Raw genomic sequence first — 27,340 nt, forward strand, 5'->3', positions numbered from 1 at the left:
CCCAAACCCTCCCCTTCCCCTCGCCCCCAAACCCTCCCCTCTCCTCGCCCCCAAACCCTCCCCTCCCCTCGCCCCCAAACCCTCCTCTCCCCTCGCCCCCAAACCCTCCCCTCCCCTCGCCCCCAACCCCTCCCCTCGCCCCCAAACCCTCCCCTTCCCCTCGCCCCCAAACCCTCCCCCCTGCCCCTCCCTTTATAGAAGCTCCTCCCAATTTTCCCAGCCCCTCCCCTCACCCCTCCCCCCGCTCACTTGCAGCTCCTCCCCTCATCTCCAACTCACCCCGCCCTTCCATAGCCCCTCCCTTCACTTCCAGGTCTCCCCCCCACCCCCCGCAACTCATTCCCCACCCCTCCCATTGCTTCCAGTCCCTTCCCTCATCCCCCCCTCTCCCCCGCCCTCTGATTGATGGCTGCGCGAGCGCTCGAAAACACCGCGCTCGACCAATCAGAGCGCGCGACACGTCTCGGGGCGTTGCGCCCACCTCACGGACCAATGGGGAGCCGCGTCTCACTGCGTGCGCATCGGCCCGCGCGGCCTGGTGTGAACTCAGTGCGGCGACCTGCAAAAAGTGGTGCGCGGACTCCGCAAAGCGCGGATTCGAATATTCACTCCCGCGAGGTTCAATGTGCAATTTACCTCACGTTTGTGAATATTATTGAGCCATCTTAAAGTCTGCATTGATACGCATAATCTGCGTGCGAAATTTTAAGATCTTTATGGTTTAAATAATTATATGGCATTGTCTCACGCCTCTCCAGGCTCCGTAATGGATTCGCCTATGGGTTTCCGGGCGACTAACAAAACCCGGAGCGCGGATCAGCCAATGCGCGCGGAGCGGACTAGGCACTCTCACGCAAATTAAACACGCAATTTACCTCACGTTAGTACATTTTAACGCACAATACATTCACTCACATTGGCACCTACCGCCTGCGTACAAGTAAAATTCAATCGTCTCAACGTTTCTACGATTCGATTTCTTTTCATTGACCGCGCCTGCATCTCCGCACCGGCTTTTGCGGATTTCTAAAGCGAACGGACGCGGAGGGGGGGGGCGTTTGGCGGATAGCGGGTGGGGGGAGGAGTGGGGGGGGGGCTGTGAGAGTGGGGGGCTTGGGGGGGAGGGGCTTGGGGGGGGAGGGGAGGGGGTTGGGGGGGGGTCGTTAATTGAAGGCAGCGCGCGCTCTGCTCCGCGCGCATTAATTGGCGGTGCGTGCGTTGCTGCTGCGCGCACGTGGACGCAAGGAGCGAGAGAGGTAAGAGGCATCTCTGTCGTCAACGCAAGTGTGTGTACACTACAACACTACACAACGACAAGACGAACGCGTGCACAATACACACAAACAATTGCAACAAAGCTGTCTCTTGAGTGTTGGAGCGCGCACGCGACCACACGCTTACCACGTCAACAACACCAGGCCACGCCACGCAAAACACACCGCATATACGACACACACACGCAGACACACACATACCAAGGCCACACCACGCTAAAACACGCGGGAGAAACCGGTCTGGGTGTTTTTTTTATTGTTTTCCCGCACTTTTACATCCAAACAACCCTTGCGGCGACATCGCTGGAGCGCTCTTGGCCGTGACTTTTCCTCTTTTCCGAGATGTTCCTCGTCGTTTTTCCTTCTTTGCCAGCTGATACTTTTAGTTTTTTTTAATATATAAACGCGGTACGTACGTCGGCGAGTTGTGGCCGCGAGATACCGCGGTTGTTGTTGTTGTCATTGTTGTTGTTGTTGCGCTTAAAAGATTAAAAAGCGCGACTTAATAGAAGAGACGGCGTTATAACGAACGTAGCAGTCTGTTGTAGAAACGTAATGCAAAGATTAAAGCGCAGCCCTGCAAGTGCTCGTTCACGCCATTGTCTGTGTAGAAACGTAATGTAAAGATAAAGGTGCAGCCCTGCAAGTGCAGGCTCACGCCACCGTCTGTGTGGCAACGTAATGCAAAGATAAAGGTGCAGCCCTGCAAGTGCACGCTCACGCCATCGTCTGTGTGGCAACGTAATGCAAAGATGAAGGCGCAGCCCTGCAAGTGCACGCTCACGCCATCGTCTGTGTGGCAACGTAATGCAAAGATGAAGGCGCAGCCCTGCAAGTGCGCGCTCACGCCACCGTCTGTGTAGAAACGTAATGCAAAGATAAAGGTGCAACCCTGCAAGTGCGCGCTCACGCCACCATCTGTGTAGAAACGTAATGCAAAGATAAAGGTGCAGCCCTGCAAGTGCGCGCTCACGCCACCGTCTGTGTAGAAACGTAATGCAAAGATAAAGGTGCAGCCCTGCAAGTGCGCGCTCACGCCACCGTCTGTGTAGAAACGTAATGCAAAGATAAAGGTGCAACCCTGCAAGTGCGCGCTCACGCCACCGTCTGTGTGGCAACGTAATGCAAAGATAAAGGTGCAACCCTGCAAGTGCGCGCTCACGCCACCGTCTCTGTGGCAACGTAATGCAAATATAAAGGTGCAGCCCTGCAAGTGCACGCTCACGCCACCGTCTGTTGTGGAAACGTAATGCAAAGATGAAGGCGCAGCCCTGCAAGTGCGCGCTCACGCCACCGTCTGTGTAGAAACGTAATGCAAAGATAAAGGTGCAGCCCTGCAAGTGCGCGCTCACGCCATCGTCTGTGTGGCAACGTAATCCAAAGATGAAGCGCAGCCCTGCAAGTGCGCGCTCACGCCACTGCTTTCGGAAGGCGCCTTTTCACGTGAGGGCCGCTCTGGAGAGTATTCGGCCTACTCTTCCACGATGACCAAGACGTCTTTAGAAACTGAGGTGGTAGTTAACCCAACACTTTACGTCACACCGCACGCGACTAAACCTGTCCCGGTGGACTAACGGTGGCTTGTTGTTACTCGTGTAAAATCGATAAGCGGTGTAAAATCGATAGCTGTTGCCGACTATGATGCCGCACCGGGAGATCGAACCGAACGGGGTCGAGCAGCAGCGACACCCGTGTTTATGAATGTAACCGCGGTTGTAAAACTTAATGGGCCTCGATTTGCGTCTGCGAATCATCGCATTCGTAATACACAAAGTCCTGTGTGACGAGAGAAAACCCGGTCATCGTAACGTTAAGTGGCATATGGCAAGTTTCAAACAATAGTCGCAAGCGACTCGAGTTGCCCTCCCAACAACAGTTGAATGCGTTGCAGGGAGGCGTTCATAGTTGCATTTCTAGGTGCACCTAGCCTGGCACCACCACGCCCTGTGGTGATGTGCATCGAAGGTGCACCGAAGCCTGGCACCACCAACCCGCGTCTGTGGAGACCGTCCATCGGGGCGTGCACCTAGCCTGGCAGGACCAACCCGCGCTGTGGTGACGTCTATAGGAGGGTGCACCTAGCCTGGCACCGCCAACCCGCGCTGTGGTGACGTGACCACACACTTAGTGGCGAATGGCGGAGTTCCTACATGGGGTGTAACGATCCTCGATTAAACAATCCAAGTCAATTATTCTGGAATCGATTCTCTTCAATGTTGGAGTGTATTTAAGTTGCTTGCTTACAGCGGTCTAACGAAACGAAGCCATTCATCAGTAGCCATGGTCAGTCCACTGCTGGATGAATACGTTCTTTTTGTGTCTGTTCCCAAAGCTGTCGCAGTCTCTCGCAATCTGGCACCCCGACCTCGTTCCATCGCTCCATCTCCCCGATCGAGGGGCCATTCGCTCGTTCCACCGGAGGGCATTGGTTTTAACACAATGCGATTCGAGTTTCCATACTGTTCAAGTAATCTACGCGTCGTTACACTCGCAGTGATCACTGCTGTGCAAACGCAAGTTTCACGAGACGTGTAACGCAATGTACATAAAAAGGTGGGCGAGAAGTTCCTATACCCCCTATCCGACAGTGCGCCATCGTGATTGCGTAGGTAAAAGAGAGGGGGGCTTTCCACTAGCCCGGCAGAAGCTTTATGTTCGTCGATGTACGTGTAAAAAATGTTTTGCCCCCTATGTAAATCCACTGCTGGATGAAGGGGCATTTGGTTGGGGTGGGGGGAGGGGTTTTGACCATACTTCACGCTGGTCAGATTTTTTTGGGATGTTAATGCGAGTTAATTGTGGCGAATGCTTGTATGGGTGGTAACCCCCAACTCCCTTCATGCATAAAACATGGGTCAGAGGCTGCTGCATTGGGTAAGGGGCCATCAATTTAGTACGCAAAAATCTGTCAAAACTTGACCCTTCTCCCGTGAGCACGCGGACTTTTTACACCCTCACCTGCGTACGTACGCTTGACGCACCCCCCCCCCGAATCCTATAGAACGGCCGATATTTAATCCACGCAGAAACGATCACGGATTAAGAATATTAAGGTGTTTATGCAAACATAGTCCACCGCCGGACTAACTCATTTGAAGGCCAATGTAGACAAATTATTATCGAGGCTTCACCCTCCCCCCCGTCTCCTATGCGTACGTACATTGTCAGTAGACCCCCCATACGCAAGCGTACGCATTTGGGTTAACCCCCCCCCTCCATGCGTACGTACTAAATGGATGGCCCCTAACGTTATCTGCAGAGGATGGGTGCAAAAAAAAGTATCCATTGTTATGGTGCTATGCTCCTAGCATTTATGCTTCAGCCCTTCACCAATCTGCCCTGAACAAAGTGGTGAAGTATGGTCATTATAAACCCCTTGACTCGCATGGCGTCGGGGAGGCCTTCATGGATTAATTAAAAGAGATGTACATGCGCATCTGTTTGATAATAAAGCAGAGTAAAGTATTGTACGTAGAGTGTGCTCTAAAAATCAAGTGATGCCGAGGGTTATTTAATGAGTTAAACAATCGTAGTTAATATCTCTTTGGGATTGATGGTCCAATTGAGACTCGTGCTCCACTACAAGTGAGATATTTGTGTCTACAGTCACCCAGAATCAGTGTTTATTTTTAAATCCTTTATATTAAGTTAACTTGCTTGCTTGCTTGCGTGCTTGCGTGCTTGCGTGCTTGCTTGCTTGCTTACGACCGTGCAAATCTTTCAGTCGTTTTTTAACCCACTTCCCGTGATCCAATCGAGCTGACATTTTGCACACAGACTCGTTGTGCGTGACAATTAATTTTCGTGAAAATTTTTTTCCAAAATTTTACACTTTTTAGGGATTTTTTTTTAATATTTAATTACCAATTGCTTAATGGTGGCAGACAATCATCTGGCCCATAGGTGGCAGCCATCTCAAGCCAGAGGACGAGAGGACTCTAGCCGCCCCGATGCCACGCATATAAAGGATTTATAGTGAAAAACGTTGTTTTTACGGGTTAATTTTTTTATAGAAGTGTATTATCCGAACAAAAAAAAATATTCAGTTATGTACGTTGTTAGATTGGTGGGAACAGTGGTTAGTTAGTTGTGTGAACCCTGTGGTCTGAGTTAAATTCTTGCTCACGGCTTATTATGCTTGTATAGTCAAAGAGAGCCTCACTGAGTCTCGGGACTTATTTTTTCAAGCGAGTACTGCACAGTTTTTTTCACAGGTACAGAAGGGGAAGACATTTGCTGCGTGCAATTCCAAATCAGTATTTTGCAGGTATTTCTTTTGTTCAGCATTAAGGACATTCGGCCAATACCAGTTACATTGTTTTTTTTTGCGATGGGAGGAACTGGAGAACCCGGAGGAAACCCATGCAGAATGGGGTGGGGGGGGGGAGAAAGATGCACACTCAACACAGGGGGATGCTCCCGTGTCCACGAGTCAAACCAACCCAAGGCAGGCGGCAACCTTACTGCGTAAGGCACTGCGTCACCATGTGCCGCCAGTTTCAGTGGCGAGTGATATCCGAACCGCTCCCTGGGTCTTCAGCAAGGTCAACTCGGCCTTTAACATAAATGGTACCAGGTGCGGTAATGGCCTGTGGGTCTAAAGAATGGAACCTGCCCTCACTTTCCACAGCACCAGTTAGATTCGTGATTTAATGCTGAAAAGTGACAAAGTGATGAAAGCGTTGTTGTAAATGTTGCCGTGAAAAAAAGTCTCGACAATTGGCAAGTGGTAAAAGCCATGCTGCAACACGGATCAAGAAAACGTGGGCATTGCAACAGGAGCTGAAATTGCACAAAGAAGCATGGGAGAGGTGAATGCTTGGAATTACGGAGAGATGTGATTTTTAGTTACCTACACAGGTTAAAAGCATCATTATCAACGGTGGAGTAGAGTGGGCTTGTGCAGGGCACGTGAAGGGGATGATGGCTGGTGGTTGAGACTCCATAACGGAGTGACAGCCAAGGGGTGGGAAACGCACCTGAGATGGAGCGATGACATCGGTCTCGTGCGTCGGAGCTAAGGGCCGTTATATCGCAGGACCCTGAGAGATGGTGACGATTTAGGAAGGTCTTCAACAGTGGATTGATCATGGATGATGATGGTGCTGCAGATGAGTGCTACGGGCTTTCACAGCAAGTTGCACGGCGCTGGTGTCGGATTGAGGTGGCACGTGTTACGTTGACACTGGTTGTGTTCGTACGCCGCCACGGTGGCTAAGAGATGTTAACTTCCTCGCCTGGTATGCAGGAGGTCATGGGGTTGATCCCGACCCCGACGCCTGTATATTTAGAGTTTGCATATCTCTCTTCCCGTGGTGGCGTAGATTTTTCTCCTGGTCCTCCGGTGTTTTTCGCTCCACATTTAGACAACATGAGAAAAAAGCTACCTAAATAGCTCAGTGGGCCTTACCCGGTAAAATAAAAATTAGTTGAGGAATTAGTTTTAGTTAGTGCGGTCGAGAGCGTGATCAATGTGTGGTGAAATAATACATGAACACGTGCAGGTCTTGTGTTGACCGCTCGGCAATAGTATATGATCTGCTGGGTCCCATTGGCCAAACAAAGACAAAGATCCCTCGTATAGCCTTAAGAGATTGTTGGGGTAAGTGCTGTGAGCGAGCACATGATGAAGGACGGCAAAACACCCCACCCCCCAACCACCACCTCTCAACACCAGTGGTTTCCAGCCTCTTTTATACAAGCAGTCCAAGGGATGGACTAGGTTATACTGGTAGGAACCTCCTGGTTACACCAGCCCACAGGGGATTATTGTGTCCGTCCGTCGTGCAGGGAGGGGAGGGTGGGGAGGGGCTGGGTGGGGAGGGGTGGAGGGGCTGGGTGGGGAGGGAGGGGCTGGGAGGGGAGGGGCTGGGAGGGGAGGGGCTGGTCACCCCGTGGTGCCTTTATAAAACCCAACGTTTAACGTACTCACGCCGGCTTGTGCCCGCCCTCAGAGTCGGGCATATTTGCGGAATACACCACGCCGCCGTTGACCCTGGCCATTGACCGAGCAACCCAACGTTCCTACCAGCTCTCTCCGCAGGAATGTGTTCAGCAGTGCGGACACATTGAGAAAAATTATGGCAGTTGTATCAATGACCATGAAGGAAAACAGAGGCATCGGTTTTCAGTTGGCAAAAAACACACATCCTGGACAAATAATTTCCAGCCACATTTAATCAATCAAAGATATGGACTTTCTACACTCATCAGCAGTGTGACATGTTAAACAAATACCGATGTCTTCGCCAAACAATAACAGCACATTACGTGTAGGTGTATCAGCTTAAAAAATATATCCTTTGGATAATCATTTGAAAGCAGCATTAAAGTCGGTAAACCAGTGAGCCGGTTTCGCCTTTCAGAGTGGAGTCGGGAGTGCATAGCCCTTTAAACAAATGCTATTCGGTAAGGGCCAATGACTAAAATGCGTTACAGGTGTTATAGGCTGCACAGGCTGTAACAGTAGAGGGCGGTGCAGCACAGTTCGTTTTTGGACTGCTGCTATGTTCCCAGCTTTGAGCCTCCACTGACCCAAGTATGGTTAAACCATCCCTTTGACAGGTTAGGGTAAGGTGGTAGGGTTATGAATAGGTTTAGGTTTTTATTTTATTTAAACTATATTATTTTAGCAGGTAAGACCCACTGAGCTGTATATTATTTTTTCAGAAACGACCTCACTTGTCATGTGGAAATTGATCGCAGCCAAATACTCTAAACGTATGTTTCTAAACATGGAGGGAAAAAAACCAGAAGCCAGCGACTAATCCACACGACCACGGGGAGAACACGCAAACTCCAAATGTACAGCAGGCCTCCGGGTCAGAGATCGAACCCACGCCCTCATGAATATCAGGCGAGATAGTTAACATCTCGTTATCGTGGCACCCGGTTCATGAATGGGTTTAGATTTGAAGATGGGGATATGGTAAGGTGATAGGAGTAGGTTTCCGGATAGGCGTAGGAATATTGATAAGAGGTGGAATTAGGACTGGGTAGGGTTTTTGTTTGTTTGTTATGGGTAATATAAAGGATGTGGTTAGGCTTAGGGGGGGTAGGATTAACGGGGTAGTGACAGGGGTTGGGGTTATTCCTCTTCTCTACATCATCGTTAAGGGCCGTCGTAATGATGATGTCGCTCATCGCCCCGCATCTGTGAACTCAGCTGGTGCTCCTGTACTCGTAAGTGGGGTTTACGCTCCGTGAGCATTGCCTCACCCTGTGAGGATTCTAAACATCTGTGGCTGTTGGTAATTATACACAGCCGCTGAAATGATGTAACCTCGCGGCTCGCCACCAACCGATGCTGTCTTTCCGCTTTCACGAGTTTATTCCCCATTCAAATAAATTAACTCGTTCGACGCTGCACGCGCCTGATGATTGCTTAACCCGTCCCACGAGACGCGCTCAGGAAGCAATTAACTCCGCCTGTGTCGTCACGTGGTACAAGCGCACGGAACACGTGTATGGACACGTGCGCGCACACCGAGATCGCAATCTTCATTTGAATCATCGGCTCTATTAATGCAGACAGCGTTAATTGCTGAGCGCGTCACGCGGGACGGTGTTTAACAATCATTTGGCGCGTGCCGCGTGGAACGAGTTAATTTTTATTTGAATAAGTGGGGGGGGGGTAAATTGGTAAACGCCTAAAGATGGAGCGCGGAGGGGTGAGGGGTCGCCAGGATTGGAGTTTTGGAAACTCTGAAATTGTAACCTACGGGTCCAATTGGCAGTGAGACCTCTGCTGGTAAGACAGACTCAGCGGTGAGACCACGTGCTCCTTCCGCATGTTACCTTATTCGAATTATAATAATCTCTGTTATCGTATTATAGGGCGCTCCGGAAAGTAACATGCATCCCACAGTTGTTGACCAGTATCATTACAATTACTGTATACATATCTGGTCTCACACAAGCACACGTATTTTCGTTCGTTTTTGTTTAAAAACACAAAGGAATAAGTTCGTCGTCTAATCTGGAGAATATGGGAAAAGCTGTTCAATGTACGAAGTACAACAGATTCTTGCATTGTGCACCATGTTGAACTTCTTTCGCATCGTACGTAGCCAAACATGTTAATTGTAGGTGCGGGGGAAGGACAACAAACTATGCCAAAAAAAACAGTTCTGAAGAAATAAGTTTTTTTCAATCTAGATGATTAAAACAACGTTACGTTAGTGCAGCAAAATCCATCGTCGTTTCGTGCTGTGCTCCAACGTCTGTACTCCTCGCCTTCGCCAACCCGCAGTGACCAGCGTGGTATGGTCACATGCTCAGACCGTCACCCATTACTGACATGGCACGGAGAGGCCTTCGTCCAGCAGTGGATTGACACTGCTGGATGGATTATTGATGCTGCGCCGTGATGTTTTGTTTCGGTGAGCTATTCTCAAACGCGAATGGTTGCAACGGCTGTGGGAGGGGATGCAAATTGATTCTTTGTCTCGCGCTGTGAGCCAGTAGCTCGATTGGGATCAGGTCGGCTGCTAATCCGATAATGTAGACTAGTGGTTCTTAACCTGGGGTGCACGCACCACCTGGGGGTGTGAGATGCCTTTTCTGGGGGTGTGAAACATGCCAGATTTTTTGTTAAGAAGGTAAATCATCGAAACACAAATCAAGCACGGCCACGTACCTATGTGTTTATTAACATACATTTTTTTTTTTACTACGAATGAGGCTGCAGTAAAGGTTGAGGAACCACTGATGGTAGAGTACTAGTTTAACGCCGAAGTATTGCTTGTGCTACAAAGATGATAGCACTTAAGTAGAGATGGCACCTGCGATGAGCACGGTTGGTTATGTACGGTGCGAAAGAAGTTCAGCGTACATGCATACATACCAAGAAGGGTCGTTGTGCGTATGTATGTTGAACTCCTTTCGCGCACCATACGTTGCCGATCGTGCTATCCTAGGCGTCGCGCCACCCTATGGGTTCGATCCCCAACCCGGGCACCTGTCTGTGTGCAGTGTGTACGTTTTCCCTTTGTTTCGCGTGGATTCCCTCCTGGGGTTCTCTGGTTTCCTCCCTTCGTCGCAAAAGAAACGCATCGTAAATATACAAGCCTTGTAATCGCAGCTTGAGAAATCGTACAATGTAACTTGGGTATTGGCCAATACATCCCAATGTTGTAATATTGCCTGTAAATTAGTCAATCAGGAATTGTACATTGCAGCATCTGCATCGACTGAAAAAAACGGTGGCGGGACCTGGCTGAAAATCAGCCTTGAGACCGAGGTGAGGTTTTCCTGGATGAACAAACGCACAAAAAAATAGGCGTTGGTCATTACCATTCTGCGGCCGTCTGGAACGCTCTCTTCCTTCCAGCATTATGAAGCCACTCGGGCCGTGTTCTTTTAAATCCACTAGATTGTAAACTAATTTGTTTACAACTGCTTTGTGTGTTTAGTTTGTCGTCCTTCCGCCCCCCACATCTCCGATTTAGAACGGTTGGCTACGTACGGTGAAAAATAAGTCCACGCATGCATACATTGGAAGCCACTGGAGCTTTGCACTTTTAAATCTAGATTGAAAACTCTTTTCTTTAGAACTGCTTTTAGCGTGTTTAGTTGGCTGTCCTTCACCCCGCACCTCCGATTTATCACGGTTAGCTACGTGCGGTGCGAAAGAAGTTCAACACACATTCATACCTACCATACCGTACACAAAGGTAGAATTTCAGTCGCGTCTGTTTGGGTAGGCGGCCTGGAGCTATTTCACCCCCCCCCCGTCAAGCCACATCCAGTATGCCTCTTGCTGCAGGCTTTGGCTACCAGTCAAGTGCCACCCACTCCGATACGCCAGCAACTCGGAAATACATTCAGTGACGAATGTAACGATTATTAAAGCTTTTGCAAAACACGTTGCATTCTGCAGAGCCCACTTGGATGAGGCAAAATTAGGTTTTTACCGATTACTCAACGAGCAGCAAAATATTTTTTCACGGCGACGCCCTCGTATGCGGCGTTCGCGCGCTGCACCAACTCTCCCAAGGTGTGCGCGAACGTGTGAATCGCAGGAAGTCCTCTCTTCTCTCACTCGCTAAAAATACATAAAATCACACTGTACCTGAAACTCCTTTTGACGCCTTGCAGTTCATGTTGAAAGCGTCAATGCACGTCCAATAGTCCGACAAACGCCCGCACACGATGTCACAATTTGATTTCGCGCAATGGGTGCCGGGTGGCTGAGGGTTATACAGCAATTTAGCCTGATAATTCTGTGGTCTAGCAAAAAAAAAAAAATGCAATTGTGAATTAAACTGTTGAATTTGACCCCTCACTCTCTCGTGTGCTGTACAAATAATCTGGTGGCGATGCTGCTGATGCGTTGTCAGTGGTGCACAAGCACAGCCAACAAAACAACTCGAAACGTTCTGTGCCAATAATACCACGTGTGTGTGTGTGTGGGGAGTGGCAGTGTAGCGGTTAGCGCTACGCTGCGCTACGAACCCATCGATCCGGGTTCGATTCCCGCTCGCGGACAACATCAGTGAGGATTATCTGCAACGTTCCTGGGCCTCCCCTAGGTCGACTCGGCCTCAAATGAGTATCTGGTATGGTGTGTAAACATCACCACTGGGGAGACAAAGGCGGCCGGGCATGGTGTTGGCCACCCATTCCCTCGTGTGCTGTTCCGGCCTTCATAGGTGCTCGCGAACAGCACTTGCCCGAACAGCCTGTTCAGCCTATATGGGGAATCTTTGTCTTTTGTGACCTTAAACATAAAACATGAAATGCAACGTTTCGGATAATGACCCTTTTTGTATGTATGTATGTGTGTGTTGAACTTCTTTCGCACCGCACGTAGCCAACCGTGCTAATCGGAGTGTGCCATCTCTATTTCCGTGCTGTAATATTCGCAGCGCATAAACAGCGGTGGAGTGGGCAAGAAAAGTTTGGAGACCGCATTTGGCACCATGGGACCTGCCGATAATTGTTTTGCTTGGACAATAATTGCGTATGAAGCTTCTATGACTTGCAGAGCGAGGTTTTCACGAACAGCGGTGCGCAGGTTCGAGAGCTGCACAAGAGAGAGAGAGAGACGCGGGGCGAAGAGCACGCCTCATTTCTTAAGAGGCACATCCAGTATCTCTCCTCCCTGTGCGAACAGGTTGATTGACGCCAAGCGACGATGGAGCTGGCAGCATTGACGGAGCCCGTGCACTTGCGACGTTGGAGCTGAGGAGTGGGAGGGCGCTTGTGCAGGGTGGTGGCAGCAGCGGTGGTGGCGGCGACAGCGTCTCATCGTGTGACCTTTCGACCCCCCCGGCAAACCGGGAACCCGACGCAAATCTCATTCTACCGACCCTCCTCACCGCCACCTCCCAGCAACCGGACCTCTGGACCACCCTGCGTCCACCCGCCTTTGTACCGTGACGCTCGACCGGTGAGAGAGAGTTTGAGGGATGGCGACGCTTTGCTCGGAGCCGAAACGGCGGGCGGTGTCGTCAAGCATTGCTGTCCCTCATGTAAGGTACGATTCACGATGGCGGCCCCCGCACCCTGCTGACGGTCATCTCTGCGAAGTCTAAACTGGTCCGCGGTTTGTCTCGCTTTTAAAATGAATGTCGCCGCCGGCGTGCTGGATTGACTAACGTCGCGCGTGATGAACGCGCCATAGGCCCCCCCACCCCTGGCCCTGCTTGGCCCCTGAGCCGCATTCAGGTGTTTTTGGTGAGGCCACATTCAGGCTCAGGTGTTTCTTGGTGAGGCCCTGAATGCGTTTCTTGGTGATTCCACATTCAGGCGCAGGTGTTTCTTGGTGAGGCCCTGAATGCGTTTCTTGGTGATTCCACATTCAGGCGCAGGTGTTTCTTGGTGAGGCCCTGAATGCGTTTCTTGGTGATTCCACATTCAGGCTCAGGTGTTTCTTGGTGAGGCCCTGAATGCGTTTCTTGGTGATTCCACATTCAGGCTCAGGTGTTTCTTGGTGAGGCCCTGAATGTGTTTCTTGGTGAGGCCACATCCAGGTGTTTCTTGGTAAGGCCACAGTCAGATGTTTGGTGAGGCCGAAGCCTGTCACGGTTTGTTCCCGCCTCAACACCGCAAACGGTTGGTGGGAAAAAAAAATCAACCGTACCACGATGGAAAGTGTTGGTTCTGATGGACCGATATGTTTATTTGGGGAAACGGAGATTTTTTTCTTCCGTTTGAGATGAATGGGTCTGGCCAAGTGTGTTTTGACGCTCTTCCAGAAATTGCTTTTAGACGCTCTCCAATTAAACTTGGGAGTGTTTATGCGTCAGCTCTGTCTGCTCATCTGTAACAGGAAGCGAGGAGGCAGGGGGGCACTGTAACTCTCGTAGAGATTATCCAATATGAATGGGATCGCAGTGTGAAGTTGCTTTGCTGTGAAGAACTAGCCCTGGCTTAATCAAAGGGTTAATCAAAGGATTAATGCCTCGAACTTTCGAGACCGAAACCAACAATTTCGATTTAAAGCTTTCGTGACTGCATTCAGACGCTGTCTTCCCGACAGACCTGTTCTTCACCTGAGGACGGCTGCTTGCGTTGTGGCCGAAACGTCGTGAGAATTATTTTATTATGTTTTATTTTTATTATTTTATTATTTCCCTTCTACGTGACTTTACCGAAAGAACCAAGAAGACTAAAAAGGACAATTTGCAAATATGCAAACGCATTTCTTTCCAACTGCTACTCGTCGGATTCCTTACCGCCAATAAACAATATACTTCCGAGGATCAGTGCATGTTGTAAATGTTTGCAGGATTCATGCGTGTTCATGATTTGTATTCCTTGTTGATGCACACAACATGCGCTTATGATGACAGATGAATGTTGCTCATTGATATTTGTTGGCGTTGTGCAATGTCTGCTACTGTTCGCCACGATTAGTGTTGGCTGCTGTGGCTTGTCGTGTGTGTGTGTGTGGCGCTTGCCTTGTGTTGTATCATGTGCGTGGTGTATCGTGTGGTGTACTCTCTGTGTGATGCGTATATTTGCGTGTGTGGTGTTTCTTGTGTGGAGTATTTCTGTAGTGGTTTATTATTTGTGTCAGGTATTGTGTGTTTTCGCGTACATGTTCTGTATTATGCGTGGATGTAGTGTATTTTGTTCGTGGTGTGTTGTGTGGTTTATAGTGTCTGTGTGGTGTATAATGTGCGTGTTTTATTATGTCTGCATTGTTTGGTGTGTTGGTGTCTAAATACGACTGCATCTCAAGATGCTGTACGGAAATGGTGAAAAATTGTTGGAAGAGAGAGAGGCAGTAAAGGAAAACAAAAGGAAGGTCATGAACTTGAACAGGGGCAGGAAATCGACAGCACGAGTGACTGGGGGAAGGAATTTGTTCGATAATGGGGTAGCATAGGAGAACAAGTGAGCTCACATTGAGTGAAGGTTGACTTGGAGGGTTGCTTGAGCGGAGAGCGCATGGAGGGGATTAGGGTGACATGAGAGTGCGTGGAGGGGAACAGAGGGAGGGGGAGAGGAAGGAGAGAGTACCTGGAGGGGGAGTAGAGTGAGATCAGAGGGGTAGGCAGGGATCGGATCTACGTAGGATCTTGGAGATATCGAGTGGCAAAGTCAATCCTGGGTTGGATCGGGCGTCAGTGGAGGGATCGCAGTGATGTGGTGGTATTTGTAATGAGCATCTGTTTCTGGAGCTCGGAGACTAACACCTCCGTTATCCAGCCCGCGGGGCCGCGAGCTCCGCACGCCTGGGTTGAGATGTCGCCGTTAACGTCCTTTGATAAACGACGCAGCAGCATCATCTCGCTCGCACCGGACACCAGGGGGGCTCTTTTGTTAGTTGCTAGGCAACCGGTGAAATTGGCTTTTGGTGGTCAGTCATGTCACCGGGTTGTGGAGAAGTCCATTCTGGCACGCCACGCGTGCGTGTCTTTGTGCGTGCACGCGCATGTACACTGCTCGAGGCAGCTTCTGAGGCCCTGGTGCGGTGTGCAAACATCGCCACGAGAAAGACAAAGGTGGCCGGGCATGGTGTTGGCCACCCACCCCCTCGTATCCTCTGCTAGCGTTCATAGGTGCTCGCTAACAGCATGTAACCCCAACAGTGTTAAGGATATACGGGAGGGATCTTTGTCTTTGACGTTGCTCGGGGCAGATTCTGTTGAGCGAGGGCCGAAAGGGGGGTGCAGCATGGGCTAAAAAAGAGATGGGCTCATGCGATACGGGAGGTTTTAGATTTTAGAGCTAAGTGGACTTGCCGATGTCTGGTATCGGCGGCATCTCGATCGGCTACTGGAGAGGGCTGCGTGAAGGACGCTCCTGGACAGTTGGACACATTTGTCTTCCGGCAACAACGGAGGGCGGAGGGGCGAGGCTCGCAATAACGGGCAGAGCGCCGGGCGGCTAAAACGCAGCAAGATGGAGCACAGGTCATACATCTGACAGTCGTCTCAGTCGGTCAACCCACGGCACCTGGGCCTGTCCCATGACAGTCGTTGAAGTCAGTATGATGCCCTTGAAAACGGAGTGTTCCATGTTGCTTGGGACTGTTCCATGAGCTGCTAGCGAACCTTCGTCACTTCACGATGATTAAAAGTGCGTGCACATCACCGTCATTCGCCATCGTCACTTGTTGTTTTACGTACGTCGTGGTGTAGTGGTTAGCTCTCTTAAGAACAGTCCTTGGAGGATTAGTGTCAACTTTGCAACAATTGCAGAATGTGGTGGTGGTGGTGTGAATCGACGGAGAGATCTGGCCAGATCAACAGCGTTGGGGCATGATGACCTCTTCTTGGCTTTGACCTTTAAATTTAGAAGCACAATAAAAAAAAATACTGTCGTATTTAACCAAGCGAGAGCCCCTTGAGATTTGTTTTATTTCATATCCAGATTGATGCTCTGTATTTAATGAGCTGAAAGCCATTAAGATGCATGACTTATTTTGATTGAAGTCCTTTATTTAACAAAATGAGAGCTCATTGAGATTCGTTGTCCCTTCCCTGAGTAAGATCTGAAATGCCCTCAGGCAGTAATTGTGTGTGTATATTACATTTAAATTTTTTTTATTTCGTTTAACCGCAAAAGCCAGAATAAGTCTCGATACTTCTTATGAGGAGGGTCCTCCTACCTTGGGATGTTTGGCCTTCAATGCCATCATTGAGTTTTTTTGGCTTCATGTTGGAGGACACCATAGAATCCAGAGTAAATTCACCATGCGTAAGAGCAGTTCACAATCAAAGGTCCGCACAGATGGAGTCAATCCAACGCATTCCTGCCTCCTGCCATCTCTTGGCCACCTCGCAGAGGTCATCGTCTCCCATGATTGATCCGCTGCTGGATGAGGGCCTCTCCAAGCCTTGGCCATCTTGTATCACCCTGAGATTCCATCGCTCCATCTCCTGCGGTGGTCGTATTCTCTCGAGAGGAGCATCCCACCTCGTTGGTCTCGACCACATTGCTTGCCCAAGCTCACTTGACCCTTGTAAACAATCGACGTGATGTCTCTAATTAAATCCTTTATATTAAGTTCACTTGCTTGCTTGCTTGCGCGCTTACGACTGTGCAAATCTTTCGGTCGTTTTTTAACCCACTTCCCGTGATCCAATCGAGCTGACATTTTGCACACAGACTCGTTGTGTGTGACAATTTATTTTCGTGAAAATTTTTTTCCAAAATTTTACACTTTTTAGGATTTTTTTTTTTATATTTAATTACCAATTGCTTAATGGTGGCAGGCAATCATCTGACCCATAGGTGGTAGCCATCTCAAGCCAGAGGACGAGAGGACTCTAGCCGCCCGTTTCAAAGACCAATGTCCTTATATACGACTTTCCTTATATTTAATTTAAAATACCAATGTCATAAAAATGAAACTCTTACTCAAGAAAAACAGAAATGAATAATAAAATAAAACCGATGCCACGCATATAAAGGATTTATAGTGAAAAACTTTGTTTTTACGGGTTAATTTTTTTTTACCTTGCTGATCTTGTCAATGAGCATAAACCATCACGCAGACTCTGGACGTCCTCGCAGCAGTGGCTTTTAGCCGGACATCGAACAAAGACGGTCACCGCATCGCACGCGTTCAGATGCACTTCTGCGGACGTTTGGAAGCCACTGGAGCTATGCAATTTTAAATCCAGATTGAAAACTAATTCCTTTAGAACTGATGTTTGTGTTTAGTTTGTTGTCCTTCCCCTGCACCTCCGATTAACATGGTTGGCTACGTGCGGCGCGAAAGAAGTTCAACATATCTTCTTGGTTCTTTCGGTAAAGTCAATAAGAATGGAAATAATAAAATAATAAAAATTAAACATAACAAATGCCAGTTATGTATGCAAGTATGTTGAACTTAAATTTCGATTTAATAAAAATAAAGCATAATAATAATTATAATATAATGTTTTATTTTTATTATTTCCATTCTACGTGACTTTACCGAAAGAACCAAGAAGATGAATCCCTGCAGTCACGAAAGCTTTAAATCGAAATTTAAGTTCAACATACTTGCATACATAACTGGCATTTGTTAGCTCATTCGTGTGGCCCTCTATACCTCTCTCAGCGACGATGATAATGGTGATTAACCCTGCATTCACAGCAGATACAATTTATTACGTGGCATTGGTGGTGCAAGATTAGCAACGCTAGATTAAGTCTGAGAGAAGCACACATGGGATCTAAAATCCACGAACGGAAACCTGTATACAGTCCCCTCTGCTCCATCACCATGTTGGAGCAATTTAATTATTGAGTTTAATGGTGGTGGTGTTGTTCTGCCATTTGGCTCCGCTTTGCATGTGTTTTGTGGAAATGGTGTTGCGTGTTATTTGCTGTAATAACGCTTTGATGAACCCACCCCCCACAAAAAGCCCCATATTCACAAGTTACCAGCGCTGCATTCAGTTGGTCGCACGGGCCGGTGGTCAGTAGAAAAAAAAAATGGCACGAATTATTCATGGGTGCAGTATTTTTCAGGGATGCATCTGTGCCACAGTGGTGGTGTGACGGTCATCACCGCGCTGGACTTGCCAATCCAGAGGCCGCCGGTTCTATTCCATCTCCCGGTGCGGGCCGTTGAAACCAATAGAGCAAGTTTCTTAAATCCCCCCCCACCACCTTCCCCCGTCCCACCACCTCCACCTCTGTTTACCCAGCAGTCTAAATGAGTTTACAGTTATTCGAGTGCGGTTAAAGTGTGGGTACTCCAACTTCTGCCAAGATATCCAGTCGGCGTGGAATAGTAGGCCAAATATCAATTTCTATAAGGGCTAATTCTACCTGCAGTGAAACGGCACGAGCGAGTAATCGCAGGGGGCTGCGCCGTTATCTTCGGTATTGTCAGGGGAGCAGTGGCTCGGCGGTTAGCGTGCTCTGCGCTAGGAGTCTGGAAAAATCTGTGATCGATCGCCGGCCACGGGCCAACATCAGTGGATCGACTGAGGGAGGTAAATAATGTAATAGAAATTTTTTTTTTATTATTGGGAGTATAAAATGTGCCTTGGATCTAAATCGCCAGGAACCCGTCAGATCTCATCGGATCTCGGAAGCTAAGCAGAGCTTGAGCCCGAATAGCGCTTGGATATTCGTGAACTATCGCGCGCAAATAGGTTGCCAATAGGGTTTTGGGGGGGGGGTTACCGGTTGGGCGGTAAGAGTGCTGCGAAATCCATTGGTCTAACCAATGTCAAGGCCGTCATCCAGCAGCGGATTAACAAAAGCCGTGGATTTAACAAAAGGCACTCAGTCACTTATTCACTTTAAGATGTGTTTTGTTCATGTTTTTGTTTTTTGTTTGTTGCGGTTGCACCCGATTCAAGAGCCGAATGGCTCACAGGGCTACACCTAATACATGAACTTGAACTTGATGTACAACATATGTGTCCACAGTGTGTAGAAGAGTGTTCTTCACTAATTTTCCGAGGTGAGGCGGGCACTTTCGTCAATAAGACATCATCAATGTGTGAGAGCCACCACACATTTGAAACCATTGGGGTTTGACATCATGATGATGGGCGGTGTTTTCGCATTGTATGTATTGTCACGCTGGCGGGGGGGGGGCGCACATCAGGGGCCGCACTAAAGGCCATCAGGGGCCGCTAGTGGCCTGTGGGCCTTCCAATAAAAAAACACTGTAATAGAATATTGACACACATGTAGAACTGTCATCACGTTTGCGCATAATAAAGGTTTTTTTGTTGTTTAGATAGCGTAAATATATAAATGTGTCGTTAAAACCCACCACCACCCATTACAGCCAACTAGTAAGGGTTGTCACGTAAACAGAACATGCCAATTCGTCACTAGTAACAGCACACCGGTGTGTTGGAGAGCCAAGCCACAACATTTACAATCTGAGTACGACGTTTCGCAGGTAATTACAACAAGCTTCATCAGGCGACAGCCAAATTTGTGGAGAAGTCGTAACTGTTTGGGCAGCTGAACCCTTGGATTCTCTATCCTCCCCAGGCAGTCAGCAGTCAGTGCCGGCTGAGCGCTTTGACCTCTAGCCCACCCGGCCAACCTCTAGGAAACCGTTATTGTCTTTTTTACATTTTTAAAGTGCTCCAAATAGTTTATTTTACGGGAGATAACTTGTTTTTGTTTCATTGAAACCGGGCCGGTTGAGGTTGTCACCTTGACGAGTACGGCAAGCGGCAGTGGACTTTTCCCACATTCCTTTGGCTTTCCCATTGCACTCCATGGGAGGCAAACTACTGACAGAGCACCACAGTGGTGAGATGGTAACAACCTTGCCTGGTATAAATGAGGTCATTGACTCGATCCCGACCCTGACGCCTGTATATTTGGAGTTTGCATGCTGTCCCCGTGGTCACGTGGATTTTTAAATCCTTTATATTAAGTTCACTTGCTTGCGCACTTGCGCGCTTACGACCGTGCAAATCTTTCGGTCGTTTTTAACCCACTTCCCGTGATCCAATCGAGCTGACATTTTGCACACAGACTCGTTGTGCGTGACAATGTATTTTCGTAAAAAAAAATTTCCAAAATTTTACACCTTTTAGGAAATTTTTTATATATATTTAATTACCAATTGCTTAATGGTGGCAGACAATCATCTGACCCATAGGTGGCAGCCATCTCAAGCCAGAGGACGAGAGGACTCTAGCCGCCCGTTTCAAAGACCAATGTGGGCTGGGTTGTGGCCCATTGAACACGCATATAAAGGATTTATAGTGAAAAACTTAGTTTTTACGGGTTAATTTTTTATTCTCCGGGTCCTCCAGTTTTTCCCTCCACATTTACAAACATGCATTGAGAGTAGAAATTTCCACGTGATAAGCCACTTAAATGGTGCTATCATTTGTGGTCAGGTTCTGCAAAAGAGCTCAATAGCTCAGTGAGTCTTACCTGGTAAAATAAAAATAGTTTCTAGTTTTTCATTGGGCTGACCTTGCTTTATGAACGAAATAAATCAGTCTTCACAACGTAATTTTGGGGTCCCTGATTTTAAAAAAAGTTTTTCGTATTTTGTAATCATTATAACAATTAGCATAGACTCTACTATACTTGTGCCAAAATGCAGATTTCTAGCCCTTCCAGAACATCACTAGAATTTAACATCGGTCACTCGGCTCTCTAGCCCTTCTAGAACATCACGAGAATTTAACATCGGCTACTCGGCTCTCTAGCCCTTCCAGAACATCACGAGAATTCAACATCGGTCACTCGGCTCTCTAGCCCTTCCAGAACATCACCAGAATTTAACATCGGTCACTCGGCTCTCTAGCCCTTCTAGAACATCACTAGAATTTAACATCGGTCACTCGGCTCTCTAGCCCTTCTAGAACATCACTAGAATTCAACATCGGCTACTCAGCTCTCAAGCCCTTCGAGAACATCACTAGAATTCAACATCGGCTACTCAGCTCTCAAGCCCTATAGAAGGTCAGCCGTTCAGTGTCGTCTATCGACCACGCTTTGACTATACAAATTTAAAAAAACCCCTTCTTGATTGGGTCATGGCATTCAAGGTCAACCTTGGGTCATTATCCTGATCTGACATATCTCACCACCCATGGTGAGTGAAACGAGGCAGTTTGCCTCTCATTGTCCTTGCAAACGGGGAGGGGGGGGGAGACCTCGATTTGTTATAGCCCCCCCCCCCCCCCTTTGTCCCCGTACCGGAGATGAACCAGTCCTCGCGCTCGCCTAGTTATACACGAAAAGTGTACACGAGCATAATATGACTTTGAGATCCCCCCCCACCGCCTACACATTCCACAACGAGTGACTAATCCCATATCTGCATTTGTCATCAATATGCTAAATTCCTCTGTTGATATGTAAACTCCTTTGTCAAGGCGCTCTCCTCTTCCCACCCAGCTGAAAATACGCTGCCAAGCTTAGCAGCGTCCATTAGGACGCTGTCTTTCCGACGGCTCTGTTTCTTCACCCGAGGACGGCTGCTTGCGTTGTGGCCGAAACGTCGTGAGAATTTTATTATGTTTTATTTGTATTATTTCCCTTCTACGTGACTTTACCGAAAGAACCAAGAATACGAATCCCTGCAGTCACGAAAGCTTTTCATCGAAAAATGAAACGAAAAGTGTCCACACGTGTGGGTTACCTCCTGGTATGAACAGAGAATAGCACATTACCACGGTAATAACAATTGTGTAGACGATGCGCATGCACGTAATATTGTACACGCAGCGAGCCGTCATCTCTCGCAGTCTGCATACTGGCATGTGCTTATCAGTTATGTGCATGCGCTAGTGAGTTATTGTACATGCACGCTTTAATAATTAATGATAATGTTTTACATTTTGATATTCTCGCCATTCTCATCGCGCAGGGCTAGCAGGAAAGAATTGCTCTGGAGGAATCCGATGAGGCATGAAGATCTTTTTCACAGATGTCGGGGCGGGTAAACAAGTTACAACAACAAACGATATAAAAACACGATGGGAGTGCAAAGTCCAATGTAAACAAATCACCCAAACACATGCAAATAAAATGAAACCATCCCCATCCTACCAAGCCCACCGAGGTATTCACTTATTTTTCAAAAGAGATCTGCCCACAAATGATGAAGCTCAACAAAGTGGCAAAGCATTTGGACAAGTTTCGATTTAAAGCTTTCGTGACTGCAGGGATTCATCTTCTTGGTTCTTTCGGTAAAGTCACGTAGAAGGGAAATAATAAAATAATAAAAATAAAACATAATAAAATTATTCTCACGACGTTTCGGCCACAACGCAAGCAGCCGTCCTCAGGTGAAGACCAGGTCTGTCGGGGAGACAGCGTCTGAGAATTATTTTATTGTTTTATTTTTATTATTTTATAATTTCCCTTCTACGTGACTTTACCGAAAGAACCAAGAACATTTGGACAAGTATAGCAGCAAAAATAATCGAATTATTCTTAAGCGCATATTTCTCAATGTGGAGGGGAAAAAAAAACGGAGGACCCAGAGGCGCGGACCGATATCGGACTGCCGGTAGGGGCCGATGTTGTCCGCGTGCAGTCCCGTTTCGAGTCTATTTACGGTGTCGTTTTACCGAATTTCTCTTAAAATGTAATCGCTTGGGCGCCCGGTGCGGGTAACGGAGGCACGCCCGCTTCCAGTGACGTCACGCCCGCTTCCAGTGACGTCACGCCCGCTTCCAGTGACGTCACGCCCGCTTCCAGTGACGTCACGCCCGCTTCCAGTGACGTCACGCCCGGGGATCTTTAACGTCCTTTGTGAATCTTCTTGGTTCTTTCGGTAAAGTCACGTAGAAGGGAAATAAAATAATAAGAAAAAATAAAACATAATAAAATAATTCTCACGACGTTTCGGCCACAACGTAAGCAGACGTCCTCAGGTGAAGAACAGGTCTGTCGGAAAGACAGCGTCTGAATGTCTTTCCGACAGACCTGTTCTTCACCTGAGGACGGCTGCTTGCGTTGTGGCCGAAACGTCGTGAGAATTATTTTATTATGTTTTTTTATTTCCCTTCTACGTGACTTTACCGAAAGAACCAAGAAGATGAATCCCTGCAGTCACGAAAGCATTTAAATCGTTCTTTGTGAAGTCTCACCAATGGAGACTAGGCTCTAAGAAAAGCTGTCTCGGGTGTGGACCAATCAACTTCAAGGACAGTGCATATCATTATCAGAGTTGTTTCTTTTTGTTTGCATGTTGACTGCTTGTGTTGTGGTTATTGCAAACATGATGCCTTGTATAAAGGTGTCAGTTTTTGTACCAGTCGAAAGGGTAAAAACCTATTACTATGTCCTTTGTGAAGCACACGGCGCGTAACCGGACGTTGTTACAGGCGCCGCAGTATTGATCAGGGCTGGCTTGCGGGATTCGGAAACCCACAGACCTCTGTAAACAAACGTAAAACTAAATCTTTCAATAAAAAAATTATTACCGGGTAAGGCCCAGAGGTCGCAACCGGGTACCCGTACCCTACCCGATACCCGGCTACCCGTACCCGGCCGGGTACGGGTACCCGTTTGCGACCCTGGTGCGGCCGGGTACGGGTACGGGTAGGCCGTGAGTCACTGGTGAGTCACCGTTTGTCACTCATTTCCCAACGTCTTGTCTCTTCTCACAATTAAAGTTCCTAGAATCAATCCACCCGACCTGCAACATGGCTTCATCCCAGAGGTTGCAATCGGGTACCCAATACCCGTACCCTACCCGATACCCGGCTACCCGTACCCGGGTACCCGTTTGTGACCCTGGTGTGGCCGGGTACGGGTAGGCCGTGAGTCACTGGTGAGTCACCGTTTGTCACGCATTTCCCAACGTCTTGTCTCTTCTCACAATTCAAGTTCCTAGAATCAACCCACCCGCGCCTGCAACATGGCTTCATCCCAGAGGTCGCAATCGGGTACCCATACCCTACCCGATACCCGGCCGGGTACGGGTAGCCGGGTATCGGGTAGGGTACGGGTAACCGTTTGCGACCCTGGTGCGGCCGGGTACGGGTAAGGAATCAAAACCCGTTTGCGACCTCTGGTAAGGCCCCCAACTCTTTTTTTCAGAAGCGACCTGACCTGGCTATCATAAATGTTCGCTCAACCAGATGGGCTTAACATCATGCGGACATTTATCGCAGCCAAATACTCTAACCGCGTGATGTTGATTGTAAAATGTGGAGGGGAAAAACAGGAAGAGGATAAATATTAGACACGACCACGGGGAGAACATGCAAACTTCAAATATACAGCAGCAGGCGTCCGGGTCGGGATCGAACCCACGCCGTCCTGTATACCAGGCGAGGCAGTTCACATTTCCTAGCCACCGTGATGATGAGAGAGAGAGAGACACGCAGACTACAAATATACAGCAGCAGGCATTGTCAGGGTCGGGGTCAAACCGACGATCTCCTGTAGACCAGGCGAGGTAGTTAACATCTCCTAGCCACCGTGATGACGATGAGAGAGACACGCAAACTCCAAATATACAGCAGCAGGCGTCAGGGTCGGGATCGAACCCACGCCGTCCTGTACACCAGGCGAGGGAGTTAACATCTCCTAGCCACCGCAGCGCCCAGAAGTAGCGTGTTTGTGTTCTTTGATCGCTTGCATTATTTAATGCGCGCGTGTCTTGTGGAATTATAGTGTCATATCACGTGTGTGTGTACGTACGTACTGTATTGCGTTGGGAAATGCGCACGCAGCGGTGGTAATACTCGATGTTCTGCACGTGCCTGCTGTGGACACGCGCGCATCGAGTACACGCGCGCATCGAGTACACGTTGGCGCGTGTGTTTGGTTTTGCGCTATCACCTGCGGGGTGGCGGGAGGCGGCCTTCATCCAGCAGTGGATAGACATTGATCGACGATGCTCGCTTGCTCTAGGAGTCTAGGATGTGCGTGTCTCTCACGAGTGTTCAGGGCGCGTCTGCTGCCAGTCGTGTATGCACGTGTACACGCCCGTCGCGCAAGCAAGCGCAGTGGACGCTTTTGTGCAAAGACAAAGATCCAGCCTTGAACAGACTGTTGGGGGCAAGTGTTGTTAGCGAGGGCATGGCACACAACGGGGGGGGTGGGTTGCCAACACCACGCCTGGCCGCCTTTGTCTCCCCACTTGTGATGTTTTACACACCGTACCAGCTGCTCGTTTAAGGCTGAGTCGCCCAAGACCGGTGACGGGTCAACACCAAGACTGCAAGCGCGGGTCGCCGGGTTCGTGACGCAGCGCGCGAACCGCTACACCACCGTTCGTGTACACGGTGTACACGGTGTACACACACACACACACGCGCGCGCTGTTGTCCACAGTCGTGGTGTACACACTCGTGGTGTACACACGCACACGCCAGCGCAGACCGCGTGTACCCCCGGCTCGTGCGTGTACGTACATACAGACAACCAAGTGCGTTGTGCACGCATTCGTTTCGCGCGCGTGTCCACGCGCGTGTGTACACGCCGCCTCGGGCGTGTGTGTGTGTGTGTACACGTTGCGCGTGTGTGTGTGTGTGTACACGTTGCGTGCGTGTGTGTACACGTTGCGTGCGTGTGTGTACACGTTGCGCGTGTGTGCGTGTGTGTACACGTTGCGCGTGTGTGCGTGTGTGTACACGTTGCGCGTGTGTGCGTGTGTGTACACGTTGCGCGTGTGTGTGTGTGTGTACACGTTGCGCGTGTGTGCGTGTGTGTACACGTTGCGCGTGTGTGCGTGTGTGTACACGTTGCGCGTGTGTGCGTGCGTGTACACGTTGCGCGTGTGTGCGTGTGTGTACACGTTGCGTGTGTGTGTGTGTACACGTTGCGCGTGTGTGCGTGTGTGTACACGTTGCGCGTGTGTGCGTGTGTGTACACGTTGCGTGCGTGTGCGTGTGTGTACACGTTGCGCGTGTGTGTGTGTACACGTTGCGCGTGTGTGCGTGTGTGTACACGTTGCGCGTGTGTGTACACGTTGCGTGCGTGTGCGTGTGTGTACACGTTGCGTGTGTGTGTGTACACGTTGCGCGTGTGTGCGTGCGTGTACACGTTGCGCGTGTGTGCGTGCGTGTACACGTTGCGCGTGTGTGCGTGCGTGTACACGTTGCGCGTGTGTGCGTGCGTGTACACGTTGCGCGTGTGTGCGTGCGTGTACACGTTGCGCGTGTGTGCGTGCGTGTACACGTTGCGCGTGTGTGCGTGCGTGTACACGTTGCGCGTGTGTGCGTGCGTGTACACGTTGCGCGTGTGTGCGTGCGTGTACACGTTGCGCGTGTGTGTGTGTACACGTTGCGCGTGTGTGCGTGCGTGTACACGTTGCGCGTGTGTGCGTGTGTGTACACGTTGCGCGTGTGTGCGTGTGTGTACACGTTGCGCGTGTGCATGCATCGAGAAATACTCGAGCCACAGCAGCAGCGGCTTACAAATTAAAAACACGTCTCCCTGTCCTCATGTAACCCTGATCCCCCCCCCCATTCAGCCCCCCACTCCCAGTAACCCCCCCCCCGCTTTAGTACCCCCCCACCCCTTACACCCCCCCTCCAATCCCACCTGCTATTCCCCTCTCCTTGGCCGCTCATTGGCTGGGCAGTTGCCAGCTGAAAATAATGGACTGTACCATTGGACTCACACTTGAGGGGGTGGGGGGGTGAGTTGGCAAGGGGTTGTTTATGGATGACGTAATTATTTTTTGCCCTTTACCGGTCGAGTCCATTCCGTGCGTTCCAGGGCATTCCTACAAGATAGCATTTTATGTGATGGAGTGTGTGTGTATTGCTGGCTGACTGGGGGGGGAGGCGGATTGAGTGTGTGCGTTGGTGCTTGGGCGGGTGTTTGAGGGGGTGGGGGGGGTATAACTGTGTGTGTGTGAGCTGGGGGGGGGGAGATTGTGGTTGTGAGTGTGAGTGTGTGTTGGGTGGGAGTGATGGCGCAGTACTTAGCATACTGCCACACTGCCCCACAAACCCAATTCAATTGTCGGCCACCAATAACAGCGGTGGCAAGCGCGGGCAATATGCGTGTGTGTGTGTCTCTCTTTGTCTATGTGTGTACGAGGACTGTGACGCAGTAGTAAGCTCGCTGCGCTACAAATCTCTTCAAACGGCTACAGTTCTCAACCACGGCCAACATCAAGTGCGATGTCTGAACCAGTCCTGAGAACCTTGTATATTGACTTGGTCTCAAATGAGTACCCGGTGCTGTGGTGTAAACATCGGCACTTT

At 49.3% G+C, this 27,340-nt stretch overlaps 1 protein-coding gene across 3 annotated transcripts in view; it reads left to right on the forward strand.

Annotated features, from left to right (window-relative positions):
• Positions 1 to 1,167: 1,167 nt before the first annotated feature.
• Positions 1,168 to 27,340, forward strand: part of LOC144940886 (uncharacterized) — a 48,925-nt gene continuing 22,752 nt past the window's right edge. For all 3 annotated transcript variants that reach the window (XM_078867382.1, XM_078867380.1, XM_078867381.1), the window contains exons 1-2: positions 1,168 to 1,256; positions 12,391 to 12,666. The gene's annotated coding sequence lies outside the window, so the exon portion shown is untranslated. The remainder of the gene's footprint in view (positions 1,257 to 12,390; positions 12,667 to 27,340) is intronic.

The sequence above is a fragment of the Lampetra fluviatilis genome, chromosome 23, assembly GCF_964198595.1.
Source record: "Lampetra fluviatilis chromosome 23, kcLamFluv1.1, whole genome shotgun sequence".
NCBI classification, from domain to species: domain Eukaryota; kingdom Metazoa; phylum Chordata; class Hyperoartia; order Petromyzontiformes; family Petromyzontidae; genus Lampetra; species Lampetra fluviatilis.